General features: G+C 38.5%; 1 protein-coding gene across 1 annotated transcript in view; it reads right to left on the bottom strand.

Annotated features, from left to right (window-relative positions):
- Positions 1-14,999, bottom strand: part of LOC115506300 (cytochrome P450 7B1) — a 170,602-nt gene extending 155,603 nt beyond the window's left edge. The window contains exon 1 of the mRNA XM_032591918.1: positions 14,792-14,999. The gene's annotated coding sequence lies outside the window, so the exon portion shown is untranslated. The remainder of the gene's footprint in view (positions 1-14,791) is intronic.
- Positions 15,000-16,883: the final 1,884 nt, after the last annotated feature.

Raw genomic sequence — 16,883 nt, 5'->3', positions numbered from 1 at the left:
CTGACCCAGGCCACTGTCATTTCTTAACCTCCTGTTGGTGTCTGGCTTCTACCCTGCTCTCTATGCTGCAGCCATTGTAAATTATGAATCAGACTACCTGACTCCACTCTACCCAATTCTTTAATGGCTCCTCATTTCCCTAGGAAATAAAGCCAAAGCTTTACAATGATCTTCAAGGCCATTCACAATCCTATGTGTTGCTCCTCTGACTTGATTTTCTTTCTTTCTTTTTTTTTAAGTTTACTTATTTATTTTGAGAGAGAGAGAGACAGAGAGAGAAGAATCCCAAGCAGGCTCCATACCACTAGTGCAGAGCCCTGTGTGGGTCTTGAACTCATGAACCGTGAGGTCATGACTTGACTCGAAATTGGACACTTAACCTACTGAGCCACCCAGGCATCCCTGACCTGATTTTCAAAAACATTACGCATTGTCACTCCCCTCTCACAATTCTGATCAGCTCGCCATTCCCCAAAGACACCAGGCATGCCTCACTGCACCATCCTAGCACTGGTTGTTCCCTATGACTGGACTGTTCTTCCCACTGATGTTCACAGCCTCCTTCTCTCCTCAAGCCCTTCAATTCTTTGCTTTGCCTCCTCCATGATGGCTAACCTTATGACCCTATTAAAATTACACCTAGTCCCACTTTCAGATTCCTCTTGCTCTCCTTTTTCCATAGACTTTATTCACATGATATATAACTTACTTACTTATTATGTTTGTTATTTAATGTCTGTCTGTCTCCAAGTTCCACAAGTGAAGATTGTGTGTGTGTGTGTGTGTGTGTGTGTGTGTGTGTTTTGTTCACAGGTATTTTCCAAGCATCTAAATCGATGCCTGGCACATATTTGACACCCAAGAAACATTTATTGAGTGAATGAAGAAGGATGATCTTCAGCTATCCTCTCTGATGTTTTTGTTTGTTTGTTTATTAGCTAAATTTCCTCCTAATGTAGACCTGCTTCCCTCAAGATAGGGCAAATGGCTGCTAGCCATTTCCAGACTCACACCTTTACAACTCTAGGACCATAAATGAATGGGATCTTCCCTATCAGCTGCAGTTTGAAAAATTCAAGTGGAAGACTCAGATCATATGTCTACTCTTTAATTACTTTGGCTTAGAAGACATATCTTGTGAAAGGATGGTGGATAACATTAATATGTAACATAAGATGTTGATGAAGATGTGATATCTGGGAGAATTGTCCTGAGCTGGCAAGTTACTATAAATTTCCTTCTACTAACCTATGCATCAGTCTTTTCCTTTTCCCAATAAAAACTATGAAGGTAGAATTGAAGGAAAAACAACATCTATGTATACAACTGCAAAGATAATTCTACAAGGATAATACTACAACAAGGCATCCCATAGACACTGCACAGACATCCAACAAAGTAGACTCATCCTCTTAGCCCCAAACCCAATCCTCCTAAATCTTATCAAAAGATTCAGTTCCAGTCACTTAGACCAGAAGCCTAAGAGTCATCCTTACACCATTCCCTTCCCTTTCCTTCTATTCACATGTAATCCAATGCCAAATCTAGTAGTTCTTATTCCTAAGAATTTCTCTAATCTAGCCCCACCAACAACACTTGCTTTTCTGTGATTTATCTCTATCTATTAGACTGCATAATGGAATTGCTTGGTTATTTATATGCTGTATAGATTTGGTTCCTTGAGGACACAACTTGACTTTCATCTCTGTAGGTAACCAATAAATATTTGTTGAATTGAATTGAAGAGAACATACAAAAGGGAAAACTAATGGATTTAAGAGATAGGGATTGCAGCTTTTATGTTGGATCTAAAAGGGCAGAAAGAAGGGTATTGCAGCAGAGTCAGGAAACATACTATATATACTGTGTTTGAGGACAGGTACATTCTATATAACTGAAATATGTGTAGTCTGAGGGGTTATTTTGAGAATGGCAATGTCCCTGTAGAATCAAATTATTTACATAGTGATTATCTAGTCTGACTTCCTTATTTACACATGAGAGAACTGAGGCTCAGAGAGAGTTAGGAAGAAATATTTTCATGCCATTTCCTCTGCTGTGGGAGTTCCCTTATTTCTGATTTCATAAATATCATGACCCTAGTTGTTCTCTTTTAATAAAGATAAGTATTCTAAGTTATTTTCTTAATCTGATTGTAATTGTAGCATTCCAATGAAAGCCCGGAGACAGTAATTGGAAAATAAAAGCACTCACTGCTGTGGATTCTTCTTTACTTGATCTTACCAAGGCTTTAGAGACCTATGAAAAGGAAGCTCTAGATGTAGCCAAAATTTTAGACATTTTTTTAAGTTTATCTATTTTGAGGGGGGAGGGGCAGAAAGGGAGAGAGAGATAGAATCCTCTGTGTTGACAGCATGGAGTCCAACACGGGGCTCGATCCCATGAACCATGAAGATCACCATCTAAGCTGAAACCAAAAGTCAGACACTTAACTGATTGAGCCACCCAGGTGCCCCTAGACATGTTTCTAAAGTCAACCTGTGACAGACAGAAACAATATCCAATGTCCCTGCATGTTTCTTCCCTTATTTTCCTTTTATTGAAAATAAATTCTAAACAAGGAGGGGGATTTGAAGATAAATCTGTGTATATCATAACTACAGTAATAAAACTGTCATTGTTCAAAGCTGTTGACAAATAAAGACTGATCTATTTTAAGTGATTAAATAACCTAGCATTATTCTAAATTTGCTACACAGGTCATGAGATGTTCTACAAATCTGAGGCATCTTAAAATACTTAAAGACCCTCTTACCCTATCATATAAACAGTGCTTGAGACTCTTTGGTTATGTGTTCCTTTTTCTAAGACATGAACAATTTTTAAAGTCCAAAAATAGACACTATTTCAGTTTTTGGTTCTATTTGGCCAGCATTTCTTCTCAAACATGACTGTTTTAAAAGAGTACAAATACAGAGTTTCAAAGAGGGAGTGAGTTATCTTAGTCCCACTAAAGCAGATTGAGGAAACTGACATGAATCAGTCACTTTGGCTCCTAAAAAAAGAAAGACTAGCCCTTTAAAAATATTATAGTTGCCTATAAAGTGAAGCATAATTTGAATATATCTTCCAATGCAGTGTAATTAAGAACATTTTTACGTACCTACTAAACTTCATTAACTCCTATTTGGAATCAAAGAAACTTCTCTATAGTAGATCTCCAGTGAACGAAGGGAAAAGCACAAGAACAAATAAAATATATAGATGCTTCTAGAATATGACTTTCACTTGAATTTTGAGATCTAGGTTTGTCTCAAGGTAAGGCAACTACTGCCTATGAAGTAAATTGGAATATAGCAGAGTTGAAACATAAATCACAAAATGAGAAGCAGCATTGCTAAGACACACTTTAATAAGACTATCATATTACAGATCTATCCTGTAAAAACCAAGTCCAAGTTGGGTCATTTTGTTAAAAAAAAAAGAAAAGAAAAGAAAAGAAAAGAAAAGAAAAGAAAAGAAAAGAAAAGAAAAGAAAAGAAAAGAAAAGAGAAGAAAAGAAAAACAGGACAATTAGGATACGTGAATCAATACAAAAGAAGAATCAATTAGTGAAGAGATGAAAAGTTAAGACTGGATCTTTGTCAAATAACATGAGTACTATTTACAGAACTGTTACCCAGAAAGGTCATGGCAATGGCACTTACTCTTATTTACGTAACAGTTTCTCTCTCTAGTAAAAAATGCATTCAACTCAATCCTTGGGTAATGAATCAACTACTTAAGTTTTTTCCCTCTCGTTTTTATTAGTTAAGTAGTTGAAAACAATATTCAATGTGGCACAAAGGAATCCACGTCTAAAATGAGTAAAATGAGGCCTAAAATGAGTAAAATCCGAGTAGCACAGTAACACATATTGTAGACCACCTGCAGATCACTTATTGCTTATTGTTGGACAGTAAATACCTTTGAATCAAACTGTTCTTATGACTTTATTCCATGGTCCCTGAGAATGCTGTGGGATTTGATTTTCTGTACCTTTCTTTTTTTGGTTAAAACATCCCATCTATGGAATTAAGTTAGAAAAACCGTGTAGTGGCCATGTGATCCAGAGCCAAAAGACTCTATGCACCTGCAATAGGGTGGATTCTATCTTCAAGACCTCTCTCTATGGTAACTCTAGAGATTAAAATGAGAGGGGGAAAGTTCTATAAATAAATACGGAGAATTTCAGTATAGAAAGAAAACACTAATTTGAATCAATTCCTTTAGAAAAATAAAATTTTCGAAGCCTTTACTTTTGGATTCCTTCCCCTAAAAAGTAAGAGCCATTTTAACTTCAAAATATGTCCTGTTTTTAGAATGGGGGTATTAAGCTATGTACTATTACCCACAAATGCATCAGAGTCACAAATGCTGTGGTCAAAAGTCTTTACCCTTCTTCAGTTGACTGGTGATTTCATATGTTCTAGAAATATTTTTATCTTTTGGCATGATGCTCTATACCATATGGCACAACACACTGACAAGCAAAAAGGGTAGAACTAGTTTGAAATATATACACATATATACACACATATATTTATACATTTATATATTCACACACACACACACACTGAATGTATAGTGAAAGAATTTGCATGTAGGCCTGCAAAGAAATATAAGGGCAAAGTTACACATTCTGCATATAGTACTGAGATTCTTTGTCCATGTGAAAAAGACTATTCAAAATCCAAAGCAAGACTGAAAGTTCACTATAGACCTGAGAGCATTCAAGAGACGTATCAAGAACCACTACGCTTTGCTACATCAAGTAATATTTGAACTGTCTGTAACACTTTCTCACACAATATTTAATGCTGCTTCTAGAAGCGCAATAGTAACTGCATCAATGACACGTATAACAGCTTGTACAATCCGCTTATGAAGGATTGTTAAAATGGAAAACACACTGAACTGTCTTTAATTGATTCCCAAACAGTGAAATATCCTTCCTTGTTGATTCTGGGTTCTTCAACATTATTTTCCCTTTGAAAACAGGGGTCTTGAATCAAATTTTATAAGTTTTCAGAGAGATTAAGGTGCAACTCTCAGCCTGCTTACTATTCTTTGTGTCAAGCGGCATGTTCCTCTAGAAGGGGAAAAGCTTCTTGACAATGATTTCTTGGACATGACACCAAAAGCACAGGAAACAAAAGCAAAAATAAACAAGTGGGACTATATCTAACTAAAAAGCTTCTGCACAGCAAATGAAACAATTAATAAAATGAAAAAGCAACCTACAGAATGGGAGAAAATATTTACAAACCATATATTTGATAAAGCTTTAATCTCCAAAATCTATAGGTAACTACTAAAACTCAATTATTAAAAAAAAAATAAATGAAACTAATTTAAAAAATGGACAAAGGAACTAAACAGACATTTTTCTAAAGAAGACATTAATGGATAATAGGTATATGAAAAGGTGTTCAACAAAACTAATCAGGGAAATGCAAATAAAAATCACAATGATATTACCTCACACCAGTCAGGATGGCTATTATCAAAAAAAAACAAAAGATAACAAGTGTTGGAAAATATGTGGAGAAAATGGAACCCTGGTACACTATTGGTGGGAATGTAAATTGGTGTAGTCAGTACAGAAATCAGTATAGCATTTCTTCAAAAAATTAAAAATTTAACTACTGAATAATCCAGCAATCACCCTTCTGGGTATATATACAAAAAAAATTGAAATTGAAATCATGATCTACATTCCCATGTCCATTAAAGCATTATTCACAATAGCCAAGATATCCTAAGTAACCTAAATATCCATCTACAGATAAATGATTAAAGAAAATGTGGTGTGTGTGTGTGTGTGTGTGTGTGTGTGTGTGTGTGTATGATGGAATATTATTAAGCCTTTAAAAAGGTAGGAATTCCCACCATTTGTGATAACTTGGATGAACCTGAAAGACATTATGCTAAGTAAAATAAGCCAGACATAGGACAAATACTACATGATACCACTTATCTAAGGAATCTAAAATAGTCAAACTCAAAGAAGAGAGTAGAATGAATAACAGAAACTAGTGGGGAGGGGGAATCAGAGAAATATTAGTCAAAGGGTACAAAGTTTCAGTTATCAAGATGAATAAGTCCTAGAGATCTGCACAGCACCATGCCTATAGTTAAAATACTGTATTGTATACTTCAAAATTTGCTAAGAGGGTAGATATTATGTCAAGTGTTCTTATCATCATCATCATAAATAAAAAAGATGCATGTGATGGATATGTTTATGACAGATTGTGGTGACAGTTTCATGGATGTATACTTATCTACAAACTCATCAAATTAATTATGTGCAGATTTGTGCATGTCCAAAGGAAAAAAAAGGGGGGGCAGGGTCCTTTATTGTTTGTCCTGTTTTCTACTGTACCTGAACAAAGGGCAGTCTGGGCATGGAGTGAATCTCAAATCCTCTGCTAAGTCATTAAATGTAATGGATGCAAAAGTAAATATATGAGAAAAGGAAAAAGATGTATTTTCTAACATTGTCCATCAAATGTGACTTTCACACAATCTAGTGCAAGAGGGAGATAGCAGACGATCATTATCTGCTTTTTTTTTTTTAAGATTTAACACATTCTTCTTTTAAAGTCCTAATGCATATGTTCCTATCTTAATTAAATTTCTACTAGCAATGCTTAAAAGTTGTATTAGATCTTAATACTTAAGTTTTCAGGAAAGGTTAAATGTATATGTCAGAAAATTATGACAAAGATTAAAAGAGTAAGAAAAAAAGTTAAAATAGTGTTAGATGATTAGACTTGAAGCCAAACATCATGGGTCTGAATTCTAGACTGCACTACATTCTGGTTGTATAACTTTGGGAACATTGTTTAAATGAGACTTCATAGCTCTATAAAATGCAAAACGTCATTGTGAGGGAAGATTCAATAAATTTAAAACAATAATGAATATAAAATACTTGCCTCTATTATCTAGTAGACACATAGGAAATGCTCAAAAGTGTCCATTGTTATTATTACAACAAGTCAAAACCAACTTCATAGTACTATATATTCAATACACAAAAATAGATAAGAGTCAACAATACTGGAGTAGCTACCCCTAAAGTGGTAATTGTCCATCATCCATAGAAGGTAATCCCCTCACATCGTGCCTGAAAAGGACCAAAGCAGCAAAATACAGTATCATGACACTAAATCCTCACTAGACATGACTGAGCTACAAGCCATTTGTCTTCCTGAGATAAAGCAGTTTGGACGTTCAGAGTTCCAAGGTATAGATAATATAAAGCAATGTTTTCACCAGGATGATTTTGACTTTCAGACAGACAATGCTTTCACCAGGACAATTCTGATTTTCAGACAGAAACTATGGTGTCGTTAATAGTTTGTGAGTAATGATCCTACCGTTATTTAAGTGTACTAAGGACCAAAATGTGTGTGATTCTATGTTATTAATGAAACCAGGCTCAGCCCTTTCTCAAAGGAGCTCTGATCTGTTAAATAAAACACACTGTCCACCTATGCCAGGGAGGGGAATCATAAGCACAGTTACAAAATCCAGTACCTAGAACTGAAACTTAACAGTACCCGTGTTTAAATTCTGAATTTGCAAAAGCAGGAATTTTAGGAATTGACTGCACTCCAATTGCTATGTTTTCAGTTAGGTTTACACTAAAGAATAACCATTGCACCAATATGTTCTCCATTTATAAATATTCATGATAGGTAAACACTTGCTTATGATATCTTCCCTTTTTAATTAAAGCAGCAGAAAACTTGACATGTATGACATTTGACGTATAATTTTTGTATGAAGTTTGTATATTTTTATATCAATATCTACAACTCTAAAATATTCAGATTAGAAATAGATAATTAATGCACCAAACTGTTCATTCATTCATTCACCCTTCATTTCTTATGACAAATATTCACTGAGAAACTAGTCAGTAAAGCACCTACAGTTTCTCCTTCATTATTATCAACTATTTAGGATAAAGTTATGAGGAGAAATGACAATGGATTTAAATCCTGTTATGGTTGAGCTTTTATTAAAATGTCTATTAATTTCTGCGTTAAGCAATTATAGACTTAATTAATCCTTTCCACTTTCCTATGGACAAAAAAAAAAAAGATCCTATCCCAAATACTTCTGTGTCGAAAAAAATGCCAAAGCCATAAAAATGAGCACTCTGGCTATAAAAATGCACAATATAATAGATGTCACCTTCTCTTATTCAGCAAAGTAGCTTTCTATAATTTTGTCCTTTGCCTTTCACAGAAGAGTAACCTGAAGTAGTTTCAGTGGGATTTTACTTTGGATAAAATACAGAAATATTCTCCTACAAGAGGCTGTTATCTTTGCTCTACAGCTGATGGTTCTCTCTGCTCTACTCCTTTTTTGGAAGTCAGTAAAGTGCAGCATCCCACCCCCGTAGGTCCCCTCAAATCCTCAGAGTCCTCTCCCGTTTTATCCTCCAGGCTGTGGGCAGCAGGATGTAGGGATGCACCAAGTCTGAGAAATAAGAAATCTGACCAGTTCACATCTGGGTCTAAAGGCCTACAAGTCTATGACTTATTTTCAAAATGATTTTAAACATTCAGAGATGCAAGATACATAACAAACATTCAAAACTTACTTGTATACTGATAGGTAAGGAAGAGAGACTGATGACTAGCCTATGATGATCTGTGAAGTGTAGGACCAAAAATTCTCAAATTGTCACGCATTAGTATAGTCATGAAGCCACTGAGTACTTAGAAATGCTTACTTTCTGTCCTGCTTCTCATAGGCAACAAGGAAAGTCACCCAAGGCCCAGTCTTTCCCACTCTTTGAAACTTCTTACAAAAGGCAGTGTAGTTAAGGTAAAGGGCATGGAAGATACGGGTACTGTGTTAGTTTTCTACAGCTGCTATAACTAATTACCACTAATTTGCAGCCTATACAACACAAATGTATTATCTTACAGCTCTGTGGCTCAGAAGTCCAAAGCGGGTCTCGTTGGGCTAAAATCAAGATGTTAGCAGGACTAGGTTCTTTGCTGGAGGTTCTAGAGGGGAATCTATTTCCTTGTCTTCCCAGCTTCAATAAGCTGCCCACATTCTATGTCATTTGGACTCCTTAATCCATCTCCAAAGCCACCAATGGTTGGTAGACTTCCTCTCCTACCTCCTTCTTCCAGGGTTTACTTGTGGTTACATTTGGCCCATGCAAATAGTACAGGATAATCCCTCATTTTAAGCTTAGCAGATTAACAACCTTCATTCCACCTGCAACCTTAATCTTCTTTTTGCCAAGTAACCTAACATATGCATAGGTTCTGAGAATTAAGGTGAGAACAACTTTGGGGTTAAGGGGGTTTTATTCTGTCTACCATAGCTATGGACCTGGAATCAAAAACCCAGTTCCACTAAGTTCAACCTTAGGCAAATGAGCTAATTACTTATTGTGTTAATCTCTTCTTCTGAAAAATAGCTTAAAAACAGTTATCTCATGAACCACAGTGAAGATTAAATGAGATAATATACGCAAAACATCTCAGCACGAAGTGTGGATAAAGTAGGGCCTCAACATTGTTCATTTCTATCTTCCCTTACCTTCTTCTCAAAACTCAGCATCATAGTGGGGTGGAGCTGGATGTTGGATCTAGGTCCATCTGGCTTCACAGCCATGCTCTTTGCCTTACACTACATTGCCTTCTATAAGAAGGTCCCACTGTTGGGAAACACTAAGCCATGAGTGACTTTACATATATAAATGGCCCTACATTTCTAAGGTAAGCACTCCAAGATTTTTTTTCTTATAGAGATAAGAGATTCATGTGGATCTTGTGTAACTTCTGAAATTATTTCTCTTCTGCAAACAGACAATCAGCAAATATGATTACAGCATTGGATCACCCTTAATGGTGACCCAATGAACAATTCTGAACTTCCCACAACCCATCAAATGGTCACTTTGAAGGGTACACAAATAAACAGCAAAGTGTTTTCAGAGCTCAAATGTTCCTCTAATTACACAATAGGAATATTCTCTACCTTTGAGATCTTCTTTTTTTAAGTTACAAAATAAAACAGCAAAGCAAGCCTGAAATCTGTCTCAAATGGTAACAAGACTAATTCAAACTCTGCAGTTTAATAAGGGAAAGTGCAGTACCATGGAGTAACTGATTACTTGTTGCCAGAAATGTGCCTGGAGATCTCTCTAGCACCTCCTATGTAAAACATAAAAATCAGCCTGTTAAATTCGGCATACTCTTGAGAAGAAAATTACTTTGCTTTCAGCTACCCACATCCTTTTCCTATAAAGAAGAAGAAACAAGAAATACATCTACTATAATAACCTAGCTCTTCTCATTGTCTAGGCAGTGGTAACAATGTGAGGGATCTAGAGCACCATGGGTCTTGTTTGGGAGTAATTAATCAATTAGAAAGAGGAAATAATACATCAATCAATTAGAAGAGGAAATGATACAGTGATGTCAACACATCAACATTTCTTTTTTTTTTTCAATATATGAAATTTATTGTCAAATTGGTTTCCATACAACACCCAGTGCTCATCCCAAAAGGTACCCTCCTCAATACCCATCACCCACCCTCCCCTCCCTCCCACCCCCCCATCAACCCTCAGTTTGTTCTCAGTTTTTAAGAGTCTCTTATGCTTTGGCTAACACATCAACATTTCAAAATAACTCATTATCTACATAACCTTGACATCTTAAAAATCAAAAAGAAATCACTTCTCACCACTTTGCCTCTCACATCTACCTTATGTGGCAACTGTTATTTCCACTTTCTAGTTAAGGAAGATGATTCAGGTTAGTCAAAGTCAATGGTCACGGAGTTCATGGACCCTTTGAATCTCCTGCTGAGGAACGGGATTCTCTCTGAGGCAGTCTGGAAAATATCACTTGGTGAAGCGACCTTCTCTGGGCTCAATCTTTCAGGTGTTTTTCTAGTTGATGACTTTCCTCATATAGTGCAAGTTCAGTGATGTTCTCAGAACCTATTAACACCTTCAGAAGGGTCTCAGCTCTGTCAAAACCTTAATACTAGACCAGTAAGACTGTGACCTCTAGAAATGTAAAAGAATAAGTGTCTCTTGTTTAACACCAGTGAATCTGTAATAATTCGTTAAAGCAGCAGTAGGAAACTAGCACAATTCTGGTCCCTGGAAGTGTAATGCTGCTGTGACAAATACGTAAAAATGTAGACATGACTTGACTGGGCAATGGCTGATGAATTCTGAGGAAGATGATTGAAAAAAAATCCAGATTGCCTTGGACATATGGTTAGTAGAAATACAGATGTTAACAACACCCTTACTGAGGACTCAGAAGAAAGTGAGGGCTACAGGAGAGAACATGCATATCATCTTAAAGAATATTTACACCATCCTAAAGAGACGATAAGTAATAACATTAACATTAAAGGTACTGCTGGTGAGGGCTCAGATTAAATGAGAAGTATGCCACTGGAAACTGGACAAAAGAGATCTTTATCCCACAGTTACAGAAAGCTCAGCTACGTTGTGTCCTGCCATAATGTGGAAAGCTGAATTTGTACAGGATGAACGTGGGTATTTACCCAAGGAGATTTCTAAGCAAAGTGTTGAAGGGGTAGCCCAGTTTGACTTGCCGCTTATAGTAGAATGTGAGAGGAAAGATATGAAGGGAAGAATCCTTGGGCCTAGAGGAACCAGGAACTGATGCTTTGGGAAGTTCTCAGCCTATTCAGGCTGTAAAACTAGGAGATTCACTGTCAAGAAAGAGTGCTCTGGAAAGAAAGCCAAAGATGTGGCTGAACAAATTTTGCTAGTGCCTGGGAAAATCAAAAGGTTGGAGTATTCTGTTAAATTCAAGGATAGATGGAGACAGCCTTGAAGGTTCCCTCAGCAGACAGAACCAGTTTAGTCATTCAGGTAAAGCTTAATTTAGCTTATTTTGCAAGGTTAACTTGATCTGGATCATTTCTTACCTGTAACTTTGGCAATGCCAAAAAAAAAAAAAAAAACAAACAAACAAAACTTGAACTGTTTCTCAAGGTTTATATGAGGTAACCACTGAAAATTGTAATAATGTAACCCATCACTGTGAGGAATAAACAGTCACTGATTTCTCACCTTAATATAAGCTGCTTTATAAAAATATACCACTGAAACTCATCCCATGTTCTGGTTTGAGCACTCCTGGTTTGTGAACTATCTTTTTGGTATATGCACAATAATTTCTTACTAATTACTACTTCAGTGATTCATTGGTTTCACGTTGGCTGTTTTGAACTTTTGACAGTTCAGTCATACACATTCATGATCAAAGTATTAGTGAACACTGAAAAGATTAGGCATGTGACTAATGTTCCCCTCAGCCCTGTCAAAAGAAGCCTGGAATGTAAAGGGAATGATCCAGGAAAAATCTGTGGAGGAGCCTCTTATTGATGGAGTCAATCCCTGTGACATGCATGGAAGTCCCATGATGTTCTTGGGAATTTTTGTCCCAGGATCAATCATACCCAGATTCCTACATTTGATTTAGATGATTTAAATGGTGAGATTTGGGACTTTTGAGCTCAATGAGATTTATATGAGATCTTGGACTTTGTGTTGGTATTCTAATAGGTTGAGATTTTTGTGAATGTTGGGATGAGTGAATATATTTTGCATGTAAGATGGACAGAAATCTTTGGAGGTCAGAGGGAGTACTGTGGTAGGAAGATGTTTCCCAAATGTGTGAATGTGTTACCTTACATTACAAAAAGGACTTTACAGATGTGACTAAGTTAAGGACTTTGAGATGGGCAGATTATCCTGGATTATTTGGGTGAGTTCAACACAATCACTAGGATCCTTATAAGCTAGAGGTAGGAGTATCAGAGTATGAAAAAGAAATCTGAATTCTAGTGACCTTCAGAAAGTGGAAGAAACAAGGAAATGGATTCTCCCCTGGTTCCATCAAAAGGAACGCAGCCCTGCCAACACCTTGATTGAGGCCAGTAAGGCCTGTTTCAGACTTCTGCTGTCCAGAACTGCAACATTTAAAAATCTGTGTTACTGCCTCTTCCCTACCATATTTTCTGTGAACACTTTCCCATATTCATTATTATAAATGTTTTCATTCTAAGTGTCCCCTTTAACACATACATAATTTAGTGCCACTCTGTATTTCACTTAGAAGAATTTAACCATTTTATATTTATTTTTTATTGTTTTGGTCAGACTAACCTTCATCATTTTTGCAGGGGATAGGAGGTAGAGAAAGAATAATAGAGACATGTTTGCTTTCATGTTTGCCTTGCTACACACACTCTGTTTTTATATGTTGTCTTTATAATAATTTAGAAAGCCCGTATCTATGTTCAAGTCTATTATTAGTAAAAGATGGTGATTTTTAAACACACACACACACACACACACGCACATATATATATATATATATATATATATTGTTGGACAAAAATTTATATCATATTAATGACTTTCTGGAAATAAACTGTTTCCTAGCACCATCCAAATCATATCTTGAATTTCTCAGTTTTATTTCAAATGTGGCATCGACTGACACTGAATCTACACAGAATCACATAACACTGAAATTAAAGCATCCTAAGTCCTCATTTGGGGCTCTAAAGCACAGCCATTGGAAAAGGCAGCCTGGGAGAGGGCATGACACATTCCAGGATGATCACTGAAAACCTGCCTGGGGAAAAAAGCAAAAGTTCCCTTCTAGAGTATTCACCCATGTGCATTCTAGAAATGTCCACAGGTATTTGAATGTGGTACAATGGTGCCATTTTCCCAAAACTACTGAGAAACAACCTATATCACACACACACACACACACACACACACACACACACACACACACACCTATAAACATATCTATGTGTAGGTATATCAATCCATCCATCTATCTATATAGATAGATCGGTAGATACATAATAGATATCTGTATATATAGATATATAATAGAGATCTAATAGAGATCTAATATCTATTAGATCTCACACGTGTGTAGGTATGTGTGTGTGTGTATATATATATATATATATATATATATATCACACGTGTGTATGTGAGATCTAATCACAAAGAGAAAATAGAGTGATTTCGAGTGAATGCTTTTATTTTGAATATCTGTTTCTACTTTCACATTTCAAATCAGATAAAGAAGTGACACACTTCTAGGTGTTGTGTTATTGGTTTTTTTCTAATAAAAATAATACAGTAAATGCACAAAATACACACTGTAAACTTATTTCGTATTCAGCAAACTCCCATGAGGTGTTATTACTGCGTTTTTCCGCATGAGGTACAGTGTAGTAAACTGAGGCACAGAGAAGCACCCAGAGTTATTCTTCATACTAGACACTGACATTCTCCTGAAACATTTCACTTTTAACTTAATGAAATGTAAGAAAATTCCCCTCCCGAAATGCTCTACGAATTCTAGGTCATAAAGCATCAACTCATTGTAAGTCGGCACCAAAATGTGTCTGTTTGGAAGCCATGCGTGATGCATAATGAATAATGCAAATCCAGGGCTTATTACAACCTATACAGGAGCAGCAAATCGAATTCAGTCCCAACGCTTTAATACGTATGCGTATGTATGGGGAAGAGGCAGAAGATGCCTTTGTCAGTACACACAATACCCCAAGGCGCCGCCGCCCGCAACAACTTGTGACTATCCGCACTTGAAATCGCGGGGCACTCTCCACAGTCCGGGTCGCGCGCGGTCCGCGGGGCCCAGAGCGCATGCGTGGCCCTGGCTGCCCGGCCGCGCGGTGAGGTCGCGGGGGCGCTTACCTGGTGCGCCTGGAGCTCAGGCACAAGACCCCGAGCAGCAGGGCCGCGGCGAGGGCCAGGCCCTGGAAGCTGAGTAGCTGCGGCAGCAAGGGCTCCAGCGAGAAGAGGCCCATGCCCGAGGACAAGTCTTCCGCCGTCTGGTTCCCGCGCGCCGCAGCGGCCAGCCAGGGGTCTCTCTCGGGACGGCGACACTGCTGCCACCCGCGGCGTCTCTGCGCGGCTCTCCCTCGGTCCGGCCGCCAGAGGCTGGCCTGCTCGCGGCGCTGCCAGGAATGTCACCGCGGGCCCCCGAGGCTGAGTTTCAAAGTTCCTGCACTCCCCTCCCCCGGCCCAGCCCCCACCCACGCGTACCGCCCAGCTCCGCGACCGCCTCCGGCCCGGTGGCTTCTGGAAAACGGCGCCCGGGTTCCTAGGGGCCGGAAGGAGGGCCAGAGAAGGGGGGGAAGGGGTTAGGATTTCCTGGCGAGGAACCTCTGAAGGCCTGGAGGAGGGAGATTTCTGTTCAGTTCTGGAAGTGAGTCGCTTGGGTTCCTCATTCCGTAGCCCGCGCCGCTCAAGCAGAGGGACCCTGCGTGCCCCTGAAAAGGGCTGGGACTGTGCCCGCTTCTCAGCGGCACCGCTGATCTCTTAGGCACGACCCAGAGAACCTGGCGAGCGACAGATACCCGTGGTGCGCGCCGCCTCCGACCTGGTCCTTGCAGCCTTTTTGGCCCTGCACATCCTGTTTGCTTACACGCTTTTGTTGAGAGCCTACTGTGTGCGAAGGCTTGTCCGAGAGACCAGGGCCGTTGAGGCACACGATCCAGGAAGAGAGAAGAGACTAGTCTATTGCAGAACAACGCTGAGGGCCAAAATAGAAGCGGTACAAGCCCCACAGGTGGTCTTAACAAAAGATAAGGGAGAAGTTTTTTAAATGTCTTTCCCTGAGTGAGGTCCATTCACCAGGGACTTCACATGTATTAATATACTCTGCACACCAAACTTGAGATGTAATTTTTAGCGGTATTTTGGAGAACATATAACGAAACTCAGGTTAAGTAATTTACCCTCCCTGCTCACTTAAGTAACTGTTAACCATTTTAGTAACTATTAGCCTAACTAGTGCAAGACCACGGTGTTTTTTACGTTATGCAAGATTTTTATTTCCACAGTTCTTTGGACTACTACAACAGCTTAGGAACTGATCGCCAGGCCTCTGACCTTTGACCTTTCCAGCCCTTCCCCCAACCATGACACCTCCCTACTACACAGACCTATCCTGCTTTTACCCTGTTCAGAACTCTTACTGATTGCCTTTCTGATAAAGTCATAAATCTTGGACCTCCAGGGAGATGCCCTTCTGGGTTTGTCTCCATTGTATTACTACGACAGCTGGTACAGTTCCATATAACTAAATCTGGAACCACTGCTTCCCTCACAGTCAGACCTTTAACACCTTTGTCTGTGATATTTGCTCTGCCTGAAGTTTTCCTGTCTCCCCTAGATGCTAAAATTCTACCTACCTTTCAAGGCCCAGCTCAAATCCTACTTCCTTCTAGAAATTATCCCTAACTCTTCTTTTGTAATTAACCTCTTGGTCCTCCATACTTTTAACACTATCTCAATTTTCCACCTCATCACATTTTCTACCATATCTAAGTTCTTTCTAAGTCTGTCTTTCCTGCTATAGAAGGTGGGTAACCATCTCTCAGACAACCTTGTCTGCACCCACTCTCTAGCCCCACCTACTGATCCCCACCCAGAGTTGAGATAACACAGCTGTAAGTACTTTGCAGGTGCCTGGCTCTTGGTGCTCTGTTACTGAATTACTACTGTGTTGTTGTCCTTGACCTTGAAGCTGTAAATGGCTGGGCTAGTATTAGAACTCCAATGCTTTTGAATATCTTCAGCTTTGACTTTTATTCCAGGGTCTTACTACTGCCTCTCCTTCCTTCTATTGTAAATTCAAATTTCTAGGAAATCCAATAGGATACAGTGAGCCAATAGCTACTCTGTCTCCTCTAAGGGAAAACAAATTGGTTTCCATCCCTGCCTGGCCAACAGAGCCAGCTTACAGGGCAGTATCCATGCTGTGCATTTCTATAAACGCTGC

The sequence above is a fragment of the Lynx canadensis genome, chromosome F2 (assembly GCF_007474595.2).
Source record: "Lynx canadensis isolate LIC74 chromosome F2, mLynCan4.pri.v2, whole genome shotgun sequence".
In the NCBI taxonomy this organism is placed as follows: domain Eukaryota; kingdom Metazoa; phylum Chordata; class Mammalia; order Carnivora; family Felidae; genus Lynx; species Lynx canadensis.
This window is presented reverse-complemented; position numbering and strand designations above follow the sequence as displayed.